The following is a 16,397-nucleotide window of genomic DNA, read 5'->3' as shown; positions in this document are numbered from 1 at the left end:
CCAATTCTTTCAGCCACCTTTTAATATTCAAATACATTTGGGGATGGTCGATATACAATTTTTTCACAATAAGAAAACACTCAATTCCAAAAACGATTCCATTATTGGGATCCTAAATATCGAGTGATTTGAGCTGGATTTAAAAAAAATATATACATTCTAAAATAGATTTTAATAATGTAAAATGTATTGCAGGGAGTCTTTATGATTCATGGTCTGCTCATTTAAGATTATTTGATTGTTTTTCACTTATCTGTGATGCAATGGAACCATCTGTTTCAACAAGTGATTCCAGCATGTTTTAGTTGCAATTTAAAGAGATTTTGATGTTCATCGGGATAACATTGTGCATCTCAATGACTTTGGCTAGGATAATGGTGACATGGAGTTTTTCATATTGCCCCATGCATTACATTAAAGAGGCCACATTTTTTCAGTAACAGTGCCTAATCTATGAGATAACTTACCTGGACTAAAGGGCTGGTTATTTCCAGTGTTGGGAGTAACGCGTTACAAAAGTAATGCATTACTGTAATGCATTACATTTTGCTGTAACGCGGTAATGTAAGGCATTACAAAAAAAAAATTTTTTAGAGCTCCCCCTAAATGTCTCAGGTAGGCTTAGCATAACACAGCGCCTTCCGGCAGGGGCGTCAATTGGGCAGCTGCCACACCTTGGCTCCAGGGGAAAATGTAAATATTCGTTTTTTTTAATAAATGTATGGAATTACTCTGGGTCAATTTGTATTGATTAATCTATTATTTAATACATATAAATTAACTACAAGTGAAAATCAGAACAACACAATCGATTTCTCTAGATATTATCTTTCCCAACGCATGTATCCCCCCTCCATATCTTGAAATGTGGTATCTCCCAGCCCCCCCTGACGAGACGACGGAGGTCAGAGCTGGGGCCTGTACTACGAAGCGAGTTCAACATACCCAGGGTATCTTTCAGAGATCCAGCTTAAGTAACCCTAACAAAGGCAATCGGAGATATCACATGATAGAGGCGGCGTTTGCAGCATTTGACCAATCACAAACATGGATCAGTCTACGGCAGCGGAGCGGCGTATTTCACGTCCGAGGAGCGAACCATAATCATACAGAAATACAAAGAAGTTAAACATATAATGCAGGCGCTGGTTCGAATCCGCCCTGCGGCCTTCTTTTAAATCATGTCGTCGCTCTCTCTCGTCCCTTTAACTCTTACGATGTCCTTCCGCAATAAAAGGCCAAACATATAACTTTAAAATGATGAGATAAGCTTCATAGCAGACTTGTCACTTTTGTTATGATTATTTGCTGTGCATGTATATTGATTGATACTGTAGTTAAGTCATGTGACCAACCTCCTTCAAACCACATTTTGTCTGGAGAAAGGAAGGAAGCTGCTTTGTCTCTTGTTGGTAAGTCAGAAACTAATTGTAGATTTGGGTTCAGGCATTGTTAGAGTAAAGCTAGTTGTAAGATTTAGTCTTGTGTTGATAGCTTGTTGTTGAAATCCTAGTGAAACTGTCTATGCTAAGTGAGTAATCAACTAAGTTTGAGCCAGCTCAGGTGTAGTGAATAGACTTGATTAGAGGGAGGGGTCACACTCAGTACTTGCGGTAAACTGAGCACTTAAAAGGCTGTCACTACAGCGTCAGCTGCAGCGTCTGGCCATCAGAACGAAGACAAGGGAGTCTACCTGTGGGAGTCCATCGAGGAAGTCCACTGAGGTAGGCATAACATCTTACCCCCCCTCGCAGCCATGTGTCTTATCCCAGTCAGGACATCACACTGGAGAAGATTTCACCGGAGACCCTTCACTCGAGGCTGTAACCCATCCAATCTCTGCTACCCACCATTCTCCACCGGTAAGGAACTTGAAGTACTAGGGGGGCTGTGGAACTGCCAGTCTGCAGTCAAGAAGGCGGACACCATTTCAGCCTATGCGTCCCTGCAGTCTCTCCACTTCCTGGCCCTCACAGAGACCTGGATCACCCCAGAAAACACTGCCACTCCAGCTGCCCTTTCAACTGCCTACTCGTTTTCACACTCCCCAAGACGAACAGGGCGAGGAGGAGGAACTGGGCTCCTCATCTCACCCAGATGGTCCTACCAGGTCCTTCCTCTGGACCACCTACACTTGAATTCCACGCCGTCTCTGTCACCCTTCCTTTCAAACTCAACATCATAGTGATCTATCGCCCACCCGGTCCTCTCGGTGACTTTTTGGATGAGATGGATGCCCTCCTGAGCTGCTCCCCTGATGATGGCACACCAGTCGTCGTCCTCGGTGACTTCAACATCCACTCTGGAAAGCTGCACTCATCTGAATTCGTTGACTTCTTTTCCGCATTTGACCTTACACTCTCCCCCTCTCCACCAACTCACCGCACCGGGAACCAACTTGACCTTGTCTTCACAAGATCCTGTGGCATCTCGGCACTCTCTGTTACCCCGCTCACCGTGTCCGACCACCACTTTGTGACTTTCTCCCTCCCCATGGAGCCCACCACATCCCTCCCCTCTACGCCTCGAATGGTCACCAGCCGCCGCAACCTGAAATCCCTCACTCCCTCCGCTCTCTCCTCAACTGTTATCTCCTCGCTACCATCCTCAGAACAGTTCTCCTTAATGCCTACTGAGGAAGCCTCCTCCATCCTGATGTCCTCACTCTCCTCTTCTTTGGACACTCTCTGTCCCCCAATCTCACGACCTGCGCGATAATCTCCCTCCCCTCCCTGGCTGTCTGAACCTCTGCGAACCAACAGATCATTGTTGCGAGCGTCAGAGAGAAAATGGAAGAAATCGGGCCAGCACGAGGACCTTACTCACTACCACCACCTCCTCTCTGACTTCACCTCAACTGTTTCGGCAGCTAAATCTGCCTTCTACCTGGCAAAGATCAACTCTTCTGCCTCCAACCCCAGGAAACTCTTCTCCGTGTTCTCCTCCCTCCTCACCCCTCCTACCCCTCCCCCCCCTTCCTTCCTTACTGCCGATGACTTTGCTACTTACTTTACCAAGAAAGTAAATGACATCAGCTCCTCATTTACGCCTATTCCCTCCCAGAAGACATCTCCCCCAACCCTCAACTCGGATGGTCTTACCAGCTTGACCCCCCTCACCTCTGAAGACGTTCACGCACTTGTTACATCTAACCGTGCCACCACCTGCTCCCTCGACCCGATTCCCTCCTCTCTTCTCCAAGACATCTCACACGACATCTTGCCATTCCTCACCACCCTGATCAACTCCTCCCTCACCTCAGGTGTCATTCCAGCGGATTTTAAGACAGCTACCGTGAAGCCTCTCCTTAAAAAACCCACCCTAGACGCTACTGACATCCAAAGCTACAGACCTGTATCTCTTCTTTCATTCCTCTCTAAAACCTTGGAACGTGCCGCCTACAACCAACTGTCATCCTATCTCTCGCTGAACAACCTCCTAGACCCTAATCAATCAGGATTCAGGACTGCTCACTCCACTGAGACGGCCCTCCTCGCAGTGACCGAGTCCCTGCGAGACGCCAGAGCCTCGTCCCACTCCTCCGTTCTCGTTCTCCTCGACCTATCTGCTGCATTCGACACCAAATCCTCCTCTCCACTCTGGCTGAACTTGGCATAACTGACTCTGCTCTCACCTGGTTTACATCATACCTGACAAATCGCACCTTTCAGGTCACATGGAATGGCTCTATGTCCAAACCCTGTTCTCTGGACACGGGTGTCCCTCAAGGCTCAGTATTAGGACCGCTTCTGTTCTCACTATACACCAGATCACTAGGTTCTGTTATCACATCGCATGGATTCTCCTACCATTGCTACGCAGATGACACCCAGCTGTTCCTCTCTTTTCCCCCGTCCTCTGACACTCACATTGCAACTCGCATCTCAGACTGTCTGGCTGACATCTCTGTCTGGACAACTGCACATCACCTCAAGCTTAACCTGAATAAAACCGAACTCCTCTTCATCCCAGGGAAAGACTGCCCTCGCATGGACCTGTCGGTCACTGTCGAGGGCATCACAGTATTGCCGTCGTCAACTGCGAGGAACCTGGGTGTAATCCTCGATGACCAACTATCCTGCACCCCCAACATCACTGCTGTGGCCCGATCCTGCAGATTTGCCCTCTACAACATCCGCAGGATTCGGACCTTCCTCACAAAGGATGCAACGCAACTCTTGGTCCAAGCACTGGTCATCTCCCGCCTTGACTACTTCAACTCTCTCCTGGCCGGACTCCCGGCCTCTGCGATTAAACCATTGCAGCGTATCCAGAACGCTGCAGCACACCTTATCTTCAATCTACCCAAATTCTCCCATGTGACCCCCCTCCTCCGTGACCTCCACTGGCTCCCTGTTGCAGCACGCATCCAATTCAAGACGATGACACTGGCCTTCAGGGCCATAAATAGAACGGCACCCATCTACCTTCAAACACTGGTCAAACCTCATGCCCCGAAGCGAGCACTTCGCTCCTCTACTTCAGCTGGCCGGTTGGTACCACCATCGCTGAAATCAAATTTTGGCGAAAATGAATGCAAAAGTAATGTAAAAGTAGTGTAATGCCCTACAATTCAAAGACAGTAATATTGTAATGTAACTAATTACTTTGAAATGACAGTAACAAGTAATAAATAATGCATTACGCTTTTGAAGTAACTTGCCCAACACTGTTTATTTCCATCTTGCTGTGTCCTCTGTAGAAGCAATGACCATGACTTTGCTGCGTGATGCTCAGGTGATACCTGTAAACAGCAGGCAGGGCTGTTTTTAAACCACAACTTAAACAGAAGGTGAATGTGGAGGCTTTGGAGTTCTAACAGGAGTTGCAATACATAATGTAACAAATTACTCCTCTGATGTAATGTAATCATCATCCATGGGGACATTTCTGGGGAAAGGATGGGGGCATTTTTACTACTAAACTAATGTAATGTGTGTATAACAATGTGTGACAAACTTAAAGGAGTTGGAAGCCAGCATGAAACCAGCTTGAGCTCCAACATGAAAGCCAGACTTGGTCTTTGTGAAGCAGAGCCCTTGTTTCAAAGCAAGAAAACAAAGTTTGTTATCTCCCGATGACAAGATGATTAGTACGTCATCACGAGGAAAGAGCTTGTTATCTTGAGATAACAAGATAATGAGGTTGTGATTGTGAGAAAAACAGGGTTGAAATGTGTGCAGCCGTGACAGTTCCTGAAAAGGGAACAATGGATGAAAGCAGATTCACTACAGGATCTTTCAGCTAACAAGTTGGACCCTATAAATAACTTTATAATAACTTAAGAGGTACCATGTATTCATTCAGAATCTACAAATGGCTGTGTGTGTGTGTGTGTGTGTGTGTGTGTGTGTGTGTGTGTGTGTGTGTGTTTATGTGAATAATGCCTCCGGTAGTATTCTTCTATAGCGTGTCGTCTCCGTGTGGGTCGGGGCTCAATGTTTTGTTTGTTGTTGTATTCTAGCGCTGCGTTTCAAGGGGCAGGCCAGCCATGCGCTTATTCTTTATTATTTATCAGAGAAGAAAATCCTCAAATATCTACACACTGTTGGCTGCAAGCTTCCAGGACACCCATGTGGCTTATGTGTCTGGAGGAAGGCCAGAGCCACAGATGGAGGGATTCACTACAGCCGACAGATCGGGAATCTACTTGGTTGAAAAATGACGGGAATGTCAGAGCTTTGTTTCAGGTGATCTCTCAGCCTTTCACCAGGAAACCAGACTGTCCCACCCACATCCGGTACACAAAGACATGAACCAGTACCAGCTCTGTACTCGGGATGGGATGATCACAATAGAAAACACAAAAATGAAAAAAACAAATGTTGTATTCTCCCCCCCTCTAACCAAAGAGCCTCCAATGATGCAACATGAGGATATTAGAGATCTCTGTCTCTGGGAAATGAGGGAATGATGACGAACATTCAAACATAACTACCAGGTTTCTAACGATACAAAGCTTAATGCAAATGCAAAAAGTATTCCTTCAATCTCAACTGATTAGTTGCTGAGCTCACGTTGCTCTCACTTTCAGGTCAGCAGTTGTTTAAGAGCAGTGAGTGACGCTGGATGTGAGAGAGAGGGAGAAAGTAACGCCGTGTCAGAGGAGGAAGCAACAGGAAAAGCTGGAGGTCTGATTGACGGGAGTAACAGACATGCTTGAGTCCTTGCTGTCACTCGTGCTCTTTAAGGAATCTCAATCATCCTCATTATCATCAGCACGCTGCTCTGACTGAGCTGAGGAAGCTTCCTCCTGGTTCTCAGACAGCGTATGGTCAGGAAGGGACTCCTTCTAAGGATTTGCCTTTCCAGGATGGAACTGTGTGGCCATCTTTCCTGGGTCCAGTTTACAACTTGCTCTGATTGGATGGTAAAAGAGGCTTATGTTGTCTTTATGATATTCGTATTGTTCTAACAATATACTTTTTAAATAAAAATAAACACAAGATAATAATTATGTGTCTGTCTAGAATTTGAAAAAAAACTTTTTGTTTGAATTTTGATGATTAGATCAACCTTTCAGTCATGATGATAATTACTCCACATTTATATTGGAGACAATTTTGCCTGAATATGTATTCTGAATAGCTACTATACTTTAATCATTGTAGGTAATTCCTATCAGAAGAGTGAAACACACCTACCCATAATTATGACGTAATATTACATCTGCTGTTTGATATCTATGGTGCATGGGGGCATCTCATTGAGCTGAACATGATGTGATGTGATGCTAAAGGGGTCTGCTGTATTCCAACTGGGCATTGGACAAGATGAGAATATGTCATGATTTAACTGAAAAATAATCAAAGCAAAGTAAAAATCATCAAAGTATGCTTAAAACTCTTAAAATGGCACTTAAACAAAATGGAATCACTTTACTTTTGTAAAGAAACAAATCATTTTAGTGCGTCACTGAAATCATTTTTAGTCAAAGTCCTTTTTTTTAAATGTATATGGAATAATCTTAAATAATATGATCATAAATCATAAGGTCTCTGCATAAATAAATGATAAATTAATAATATGTATTTTTAAATACATTTTTGTATGCTGTATTCTTTTATATCAGGCTCTTTTTTCACTTCGAGCTAGACAATTCAAGTAAGTTTATATTTAGGATTTTCCCAATAACAAAGTATTTTTTGTTTTTTTATTGTGATAAAATGACATCGTACCACCACTAAATGTGGTAAGTATTGGAATTTGAAAAGGTTGCTGAAGGAAGAATAAGATGTCCAAAATCTAACAGCATACATGAAGTACGTTCTATTTTTTACTTCTCTACCAAGATAGTGAGCTATAGAGTCACTCATAACCCAAGAATAGAAAATCCCCATGTTTTTAGCGCGATCTGCGATAAAATCATATATCGTCCTATCATCTATTCACGATATCCTGATAATCACCAAAATATTCTTGAAAATGGCAGCAACACCTCCAACATGTTGTCAGTAACACATTTTTATTGCACAAATAGAACACATCTGTTTTTGTGGAGATCTTAAAAGTAAAAAAAATGAATGTATAAATAAAATTGTAAATTGAAATATTGGCACCATTGTGAGTCTTGTGTTTCTGTTAATTCCTGGAATCTTATTTCTTTTTATTTCAGGCTCTACTTTTCTCTTCTCTATCATAATAGCAAGCTGGACAGCTTTTTCACTGCACTAATGTGACGCTATTTATGATTGTCACTCCCTGGTGGCCAGGAGAGAGAAGGCAAGTTTAAGGTACTTCAGCGTTGGCTCCAGAGGTTTCCGCCTGCATGTAAACTAATATTGAAATAAAAACACTACTGATGGAGTGTGGTTACCTCCTGTATGTCAGTAATGCTGTTTCTGGTTAACTGTCCTGCCAATATAGTCAGTTAATACAAATAAATTGGAGGGAAAAACCAAGAAATATTGTCAGAGAGAAGAAAGAACTACTGACCTCCTCAGTTTCCCCCCTCTCCGACTCACAAGAGGTGTCTCAAAGTCACCCTCTTTCTCTCTGCGGTCTCATCTTGTCTCTGTGAAGAGCTGTGAATACACAGCAAAAAGAGTAGAAGATAAGGAAGAGGTCTTTCTCAGACACTCTGAGGGCTTATCGTCAAACTACAAAACTCCAGCCCACTCTCGCTCCATTTTTCTGCCATTAAAACACTTCATTCGCTTTAGGACTAATATTCTTTGACAGTTCATAAATTTTGAGCTGAAATAATGTCTCCATTGTCCATAAAACCTAATATAGCATTGGAGAAAGATTTGCATGTGTCCGTTCAACGTGAGACGTTTTATCTGCTGCCTCCTCGGAAGAACTCTATCATCCAAATGTGTTAGTGAAGGAAAGGATAAGTCACATTAAATACGAGTGTGTCGTCAGATGTGCCTTTTTTGTGTGTGTGGTTGTGGGAAGACAGTAAATAATATGGGAATAGAAAAGGAGAATCACAACCTACATACTGTGTGACATCTACAAGAGTCCATACAAATATATGCAAGCTTGCACACATTTACATGCACATACATGTATGAGCAATAACACATCACGCTGGCAAATATGCACCCTGCTTTTGCTTTATTGTAAATGCTGGGCTATCATTGTGTTTTTTTAATGGAAATCACAGACCGAAGAGAGACAAAATACGGATTTCATTTGATAGATTTAATTTAATTCCTTTCAAGAGTTTTAAGCATATTTTGATGATTGCATCAAATTTTCAACCGATACTAACTAATAAACTAATAATTAATTGGGATATTAAACGGATATACTGCCTCACTACATTTTTTTATCATATTCACTGAAGCCGACACTATGCTCCGATAGAACAACATAAATCATCCGGTTTTAGAAAAAAAAGCGTGTGTCTATGTGCACGTAGAGCCTGTTGTTTGTTTTGCAAAGATCGACATCGCCCGGATCATCCTGTCCAATCAGCACGCAGGGCTGTGTTCGTGCACACACAGAGCCCCTCCCCCCTCGGGTCGTTCCACTATCACAGGGGAGAGGCGGAGGGAAGAAGCAACAAGCTTCTAATTCCTCGGTTAAAAACCGAAACGAGGAGGTCCAAAACAACCAACGAAAAGAAAACACCGGTGGGAAAGAAGGAAAAAAAGAAAGATTACGACGGTGCCCGTGATAAAACCAGAGTCGGACATCAGACCCGCGTTTCAAAGGTGGCGTGATCTAAGGGATTTCAAAGGGCACGGAGTCGGGGAAGGAGCTCGGTGGTCGTGGGGGAGGAGCTTGGTGGTCATGGGGGAGGAGCCTGAGAGTTGTAAACATTCAAAATCTGACAGAGTGCCCTTGATCCGCCGGACTTGCTGACTGGGACTTTAACCCTCCACCCTTCCACAGCTGAACATCGTTCCCAGAGCACCCCCACCCAGCAGGAGCTCCTCATCACAATGCAGGGCGACAACACTGGCTATCATTGTGTTTTTTAATGGAGATCACCTGATGGAAGATATGAGACAATATATGATTTAATTCAGTAGATTTAATTCAATTCTTTCCTGAGCTTTAAGCATATTTTGATGATTATTGTGAAATATCACAGATCACATTTTGGCCAGGATCACTGTGAAATGAAATGTAACATGCCCACATGACCATGACACAAGTCACATGGCACCAAAAGGCATGGACGATGAGTGCTGGTGAGTTGTTTCAAGGAGGCTTATCTTTCCTGACTGAAATTCCATTGATTGAGAAAAAGCATGAGTAAAGCCATGCGATACATGACGTCTAGCACTGGCTGCTTAAGCACATGTTCACAGTGAGTTGAGAGCGGCTTGGTCAGCTGGCCAGCTTGCATTTTAATGGATCTTGAGTTAACATTTCACTCATACACAATGGGCCTAGTGTGGCTGGAATACGCCCACAGTGTGCTATTTTTCAGCACAGTGCTCAGTTCTGTCTACATTAGGACACTGTGTATTACAAGATTAAAATAAGAGTAGTCATTCCTACTGCATTTATATATATTATGCTATGTGCCCATAAAAGGAGCCCACACTGGGATGTTACCCAGCTGCAGCAGCAAACTGTGGGATGTGAAGTCATTGGACGACGTACAACAAAAACTCCTCCAGGATCATTTCGTTTAGCATTTTATTTAATTTGAAAATGTTTAGATGCTGGAAAACTACTGACTGTATTTCACACTGTACACTAAACCTTTATTTAACCAGGCAAGTCATTAAGAACCATTTATTTGATATCCCTCAGAGTTCTGGTATATGTCTCACTGGAGAGATTGGACTTAATTAACTAAATGAACATCATGGTGTATTGAAGAAGACTTGAAACTAGAAACAATGTTAACTGAGATACTGAATCAAGAGAGAAGTAGGGTTCCTCATCCACGTCCATGCAATCAGACTTCTTTTTGCAACCAGAGGAGTTGCCCCCTGATGGCCAGCAGAGAGAATGCTTTAAGACACTTCACTGGGCTTCAGAATACACTCGTTCTTACGTTCTCTTTGACATATAATTCTCCTTTCCATTCTGTTAAATATGACTTGATTCCAATTAGGTTACTCAGCAAAAACACCTGTCTCTTGCTTCCCTGCTGTTGCTCACAGCTGAGCTTTGTATCCATCTCTGATATGATCACAGCAAACCAATGCAGTATTTGTGTGAAAGTCTGGACAGCAGGCGGTGAGTGATCTATGCCCTGAGAATGGCTCGGGGTTTCATGCTTGTTTCTGGCACTGCAGAGCAGCTGCCAAGTGCTCTGCGTTGGCCTCATTGTAAATATCAAGAGTAAATTCCCTCAGTAAAAGGCATCTGTAAACCATCTGCACCGCTGTTAATCACTGAGAAATCACCCCGCCAACAATTTCCACTTGCCTTATTCAAATTGCAGCGCACAAGCTGCACATATTCACAGGTTGCAAGCTCATATGGACATACACACAAGTTTAGATTCACTGCTTCACATTTTTGGCAGGCAGCAGAAGGCATCTCTCCAACTCTGTGGGGTGTATTTTGGAGACACACACACACACACACACACAGAAGTAAGGAGTGGTGTATTTATGATGTGTTATTTAATAAGCTGCCTCTTGAAGCAAGTAGATAATACAAGGGGTTGGGCTTTGGAGAGGGAGAGAGAACGTGAGATACTCAGGGTGCAGTAGTCCATTGTGTCAGCATTTTATCACAGCTGAGTAGCTGGAGGTTCAAAGGTCAATCCCATTCTGCTTTCAGCCACAATCACCTTGCCATACTGACAGAGCTATCTGAAGCAACACTGACTGAATCAGCCATCAGCCAACACTGCGGGAGCTCATAAATGGCTAATGGAGCTGCCAGATCAGCTGGGAATACAGACCAATGGATTTATTGAATATTCAGCATACTGTGCTGCCAGCATTACACACTTTACACAAACACTGTGTTTTCATTAACTACCTACAACTTTGAATATATTAACATATTGTTTTCTGTTTGGTGGAAAGCATATCCAACAACACATGTACAATGTGTTTGTCACACATGTCATTTGTGAGAGCTATACAGCTTTTTTTCTAATTAGGCCGACAAACACGATGGCTGTGTCCCAAATCCCTCATTATGTAGTCCATTATGTAGTGATTTTTCCATGTTGTGTTGTCCGAATGTATAGTGAGAATTATTATAGCCTATATCCTGTACTCAAAGCATCCTATAATTAAGTAGCGTACAAGCAATTTTCACTAACGTGTAGCATTATAAACAATCATGCCTTGCACCAGAGGAAATATGACAGAGTAGAGAAAGCAGCATGATAGAGACAAATCCATGAAAATAATATATTTGATGTGAAAAGAGAATCACAACACAGACGGTCACAAAATACTTTGAGTTTATTTATTAATTTGGGCGCTAATTGCCTCCACATTAATAACGTATGCTGCTCCCTTCGCTCTGACATTTCACAATAAAAGCCCTAGACATGTATGTACAGAATCCACATGAATCCAGATCCAGTAAGGTTGCTGCTCAGGGTGCCGCTCTGCTGCTTGTGTTCATCCGATCCACCTGTCCCTCCTCCAAAGTCTTGCAAAAAATTCCAAAAAAGTCGAGGCTTCAGAACAGTAGTCCACAAACCAATGGGTGACATCATGATGACCACGTCCACTTCTTCTATACAGTCTACTGTTAAAAGTCTTGATGGATGGGGAAGATTTTGGCATTTAATGGTGCTCAGCTTTATCTGGCACCATTGGAAGGTAAATATAAATGTCCACGACCAACTACCTGCAAATCTGACCCCAGATGTACTTTGATTTTAGTGCTAATAAGCAAATGTTTGTATGCATGTGTTGGGGATGTAGCAGGAGCAGATTTGGTTATCAACAGCTAATTATTAATGTCAATATGATTATCGATATTAATAATTATATTTAATATATTATCATGATATAATCATGAATAAACGGGGCACCACCCTGGGATCAGGGAAAAGATAACCTAAAACTGTATTCAGTCTAAATATAAAAGGTTTTATACTCACATGCCAATCATCGTGATCATTGGCATAAAGGTATAAAACCAATCGAACAATTAAAAAGGCGTGAAGTTCGAGCACTGGCCTTCACAACCTGCTGTTATCCAGTGACATATACACAACAAGCACAAGAGACCGCTAGTTATAATATAATAAGATTTATTAAAATCAGTAATAATGATCACAATCAATAACACTGCAATTAACAAAGCCTTATTACCTAACTACCTAACACACAAAACTAAGCTAAACAGAGGGAGAGACACACGTGGAGTGTGTGTGCGTGTGTGTGTGTGTGTGTGTGTGTGTGTGTGTGTGCGTGTGCGTGTGTGTAGAGAGAGAGAGCGAGAGAGAGAGAGAGATATGGCCGGGCGCGACCACCAGATGGAGCTATCCCTCACAGCGTTCAGGGGCGGAGCCACTGACGCCAGATGGAGTAGCGAGAGAGGGAGAGAGAGAGAGGGAGAGATGGCCGGGTGTAGCCACCAGATGGAGCTATTCCTCACAGCGTTCAGGGGCGGAGCCACTGACGTCCGAAGGATCGCGAGAGAGAGAGAGCGAGCGAGAGATGGCCGGGTACAGCCACCGGCTATGTCCTTAGCGTCCGCTGGAAACAGCTGGCGTAGGACACGTGTGGGGCGGCGTATGTGTGCGTGTGTGTGTTAGCAGGCCACAAACAAAGAGAGGGGGAGAATGCACGCGCAATATTCTGAGGCTCAGGAGGCGTGTTACTATCACACGGGAGCTCGTGAATGAACTGGCGTCCATTCAGCGGGACCGGTCTCTTAACTGATAGTAGACGCTTACTGGGCTTGCGAATATGGCTGAGGTTTAGTCAAAAACACCGTTACAGAAATCAACCCAGCGGCGTGGGTACACAATCAGCATTCAAATACAACACGGAAAGCAACGGACTCGGCGGTCCGTGATCAAAACTTAAAACACGTTAACAAGAATTACAAGCATATCCTACACTACCAAACTTATGTCTCTGCCCAGACTGATAGCCTCTTACTGGTGTCGTTGCGTAGGTTGCGAGTCCGTCCTGGCGATGACGGCGTTCGCGGCGACAGTTCGTGGGCCCCCGGCGTCAGCGGGGGACGTGATGAGTCGGCTTAGTCCAGACGAGAGCGGAGCGTGTTTCCTCTCGTTGATCAAACTCCAATAAAGAAAACAGTTCGTGTTTCTTTCTTCCGCGGGCGGCAGTATAATCGCGGCTTGGCGATTTTAGTCAGCTTACTTCAGACAGCATCTGGTAGCTGGAAGGCAGGAACCGGCTTGGTTCCTCTTGTTGCAGCGGTGTGCTGCGGGAGGGGTCACCTCCCGTTGCAACGTGGTGTTGCGATGGAAGCGCGTTGGAAGCAGGAAGAGAAGAGGCCCGTTCTTAAGGTGGCGCTGGTTTATATAGTTCACGGCTGCTGCCGGGGACCCCCCGGGGTACCTGCGGTTGTCAGCCAATAGGGCACCAGTTGTGTGACGTTGCACTTCGCACCTAGGTGAGAAGTGAAACTAAAATGGCGGTGTAGTTTTTAATCCCCTTTGTCCCTTTGTTCTGACCGCATGTGTAGGCTTTTGTAGGCCGCATTGTGTAGTCCTAACGGTGAGGTCCCAACACATGCTAATCTAAGATTGGGAACATGCTTAACACATTAACCTTGGTAAAAAATCAACATGTTGGTATGCAGATGTTTCTCTTGGTTTAGTCTACAGCCTCACTGAGCAGGGCGGTGGACTCTAAAGGCCTCGAGTCAGCGCTTTACAGGTAAGCTGAATAGCAAACATATCCTGGACGCAGATGATGTCAAGTAGCATCTCTACTGAACAATGTGACTACATTGCTGATCTAATTAAACGACACAATGTCACTCATTTAGTTATGCAATCAGCTGCACGCTGGTGTAGTGGTAGCTCTGTTGCCTCACAGTGGGGTTCGATTCCCGGGTTCGAGTTCCTTCTGTGTGGAGTTTGCATGTTCTCCCCGTGTGAGCGTGGGTTCTCTCCTACATGGGGCTGACATGTAGAGACAGACAGGTAACCAGTCTATCACAGGGAGACATGTAGAGACAGACAGGTCTCTCACAGGGGTGGATGGTGCCAGTAAAGATAATGACTTGGATGTGTGCTTAATTTAAGATTTAAAATGCTGTACATTTAACTGCTTTTCGCAGGGAGATTATTGCCTACATTATTGCCTCGGTGCCTGACGCATGCATAGCCTTTCCCCTCGGATGAGGTGTCCCTGCTTGTCTTTTACAGTATTGGCTATACTCTGTAGAGTCCCTCCAGTCCCGCAGTCCTGCATGACGAGACAAACCACGAGTTGTCATGGCAGCTGAATTGAAGCAGGAATGCACATTACCATACTAGATGGAGAGAGAGAGAGAGAGAGAGAGAGAGAGAGAGAGAGAGAGAAATGTCGTTAAATGATATCGTTTTGCTGCAACTAGAGCCGTTTTGAGTTTTTATTGGCGTGACATTTAATCACATCAAGGAGCAAATTGACTTTTAAGGTAAATGAGAAAGGAAGAGAGAAATGACAGTGAGGAACACTAGAATTTACTTAATGTAGAATTAATTTGTTCATGTTTTTTAATTGTTATAATGCTCATTTGGTCATACATTGCTTCGGTAGCATAGGTTTCTGTTCATTGGCAGCATATTAAAATAGAGTTGAAATCAACTGGATTGAGTGGAAAAGAGAGCGAGGGATGGAGGCAGAGAAATGTGTGAGTACACTGAGACGTCTGTTATGCCGAGGGCTTGTGCAGGGGAGGGCCCGCACTGTGAATGCAGCGGAATGACAGGCAGGGATTAGAGGGGAGGTGGTGCCATTGAAAAGCAAGCTGATCCAGGGAGCCGAGCTGACACTTGAACACAGCCAGCTGACAAGACCAGCCAGCCCTGCTGCAGTTCTGCAGAGGCTACTCCCCCCCCCCCCCCCTCCAGGGACCGTTGCATTGGTTCATTAGTCGCCACTGTGACTGTGACGGATGACGCAGTGAAACGGGATTAACGGTCCGTGTACGATTTATCAGTTAAAGGTTATAATTCCTGATCCAAATTAGAAAAATGTAAATTTTTGTGCATTACTTAGATCTCAACAGAGACATTTTTCATTTCAACAGTGTGGAGTACTGCTGTATCAAAGATCACAGCAAGGGCTGGAACCTCCAACACTTGGTCGGTAGAAATAATAATCTACATGCTCACACAGACACATTTTTTTTAATCTTTAAATAGAAAGAATAAGTGAACAATCTTTGCAAGTATTCATAAATATTGGAATGTAACTTGATTGGAATTAAGAAGCCAATCGAGAGGACGGTAATGAGTTTAGGTAGTTGAGGTAGAGGAAGTACACGCATTACAGCTCTTGGTCTGACAAACATCTTAATGTGGTTAATGTGTTTCCTGCTGAAACAGGATGTTGGGGAGCCGCTTGCATAATAATCACCTGTGATGTATTTTGTTTTGTTTGTAAAGGAGCAATGTTCAATGTAAAATAGTTTCTCTGACTGAAGGCAGACCCTTGTTAAACCGATCATTAACCATGAGCCGACAGCATCAGTGCTCTGCATGGAGGGGTGCTGTGGTGGATTTGCTTAACAAGCCACTCAGCTGCGACGATCGCCCCATGCACAAACCCATCACGGCCAGCTGCAGCAGATTCAACTAAGTGAGGACAGGAAGCAGCCACGGTGTCGCATGCCTTGTCGTGGACACGTGCAGCCACATTCCCGCTACGTTTCCACCGCGTCATGATTAGGACGCTGCACAAGGACTGGAATAACCTGGTGTGAGAGGACAACCCACTCACCGAATGCATAGCTTCTGGTGCCAAAGGAAAACACGATCTCCATATCTGAACTTTTCACTTCGCTAGGAACATCACACTATTTCCAGAATGTTGGCG

This window comes from Eutrigla gurnardus (assembly GCF_963514095.1).
Source record: "Eutrigla gurnardus genome assembly, chromosome: 13".
In the NCBI taxonomy this organism is placed as follows: Eukaryota; Metazoa; Chordata; class Actinopteri; order Perciformes; family Triglidae; genus Eutrigla; species Eutrigla gurnardus.
This window is presented reverse-complemented; position numbering follows the sequence as displayed.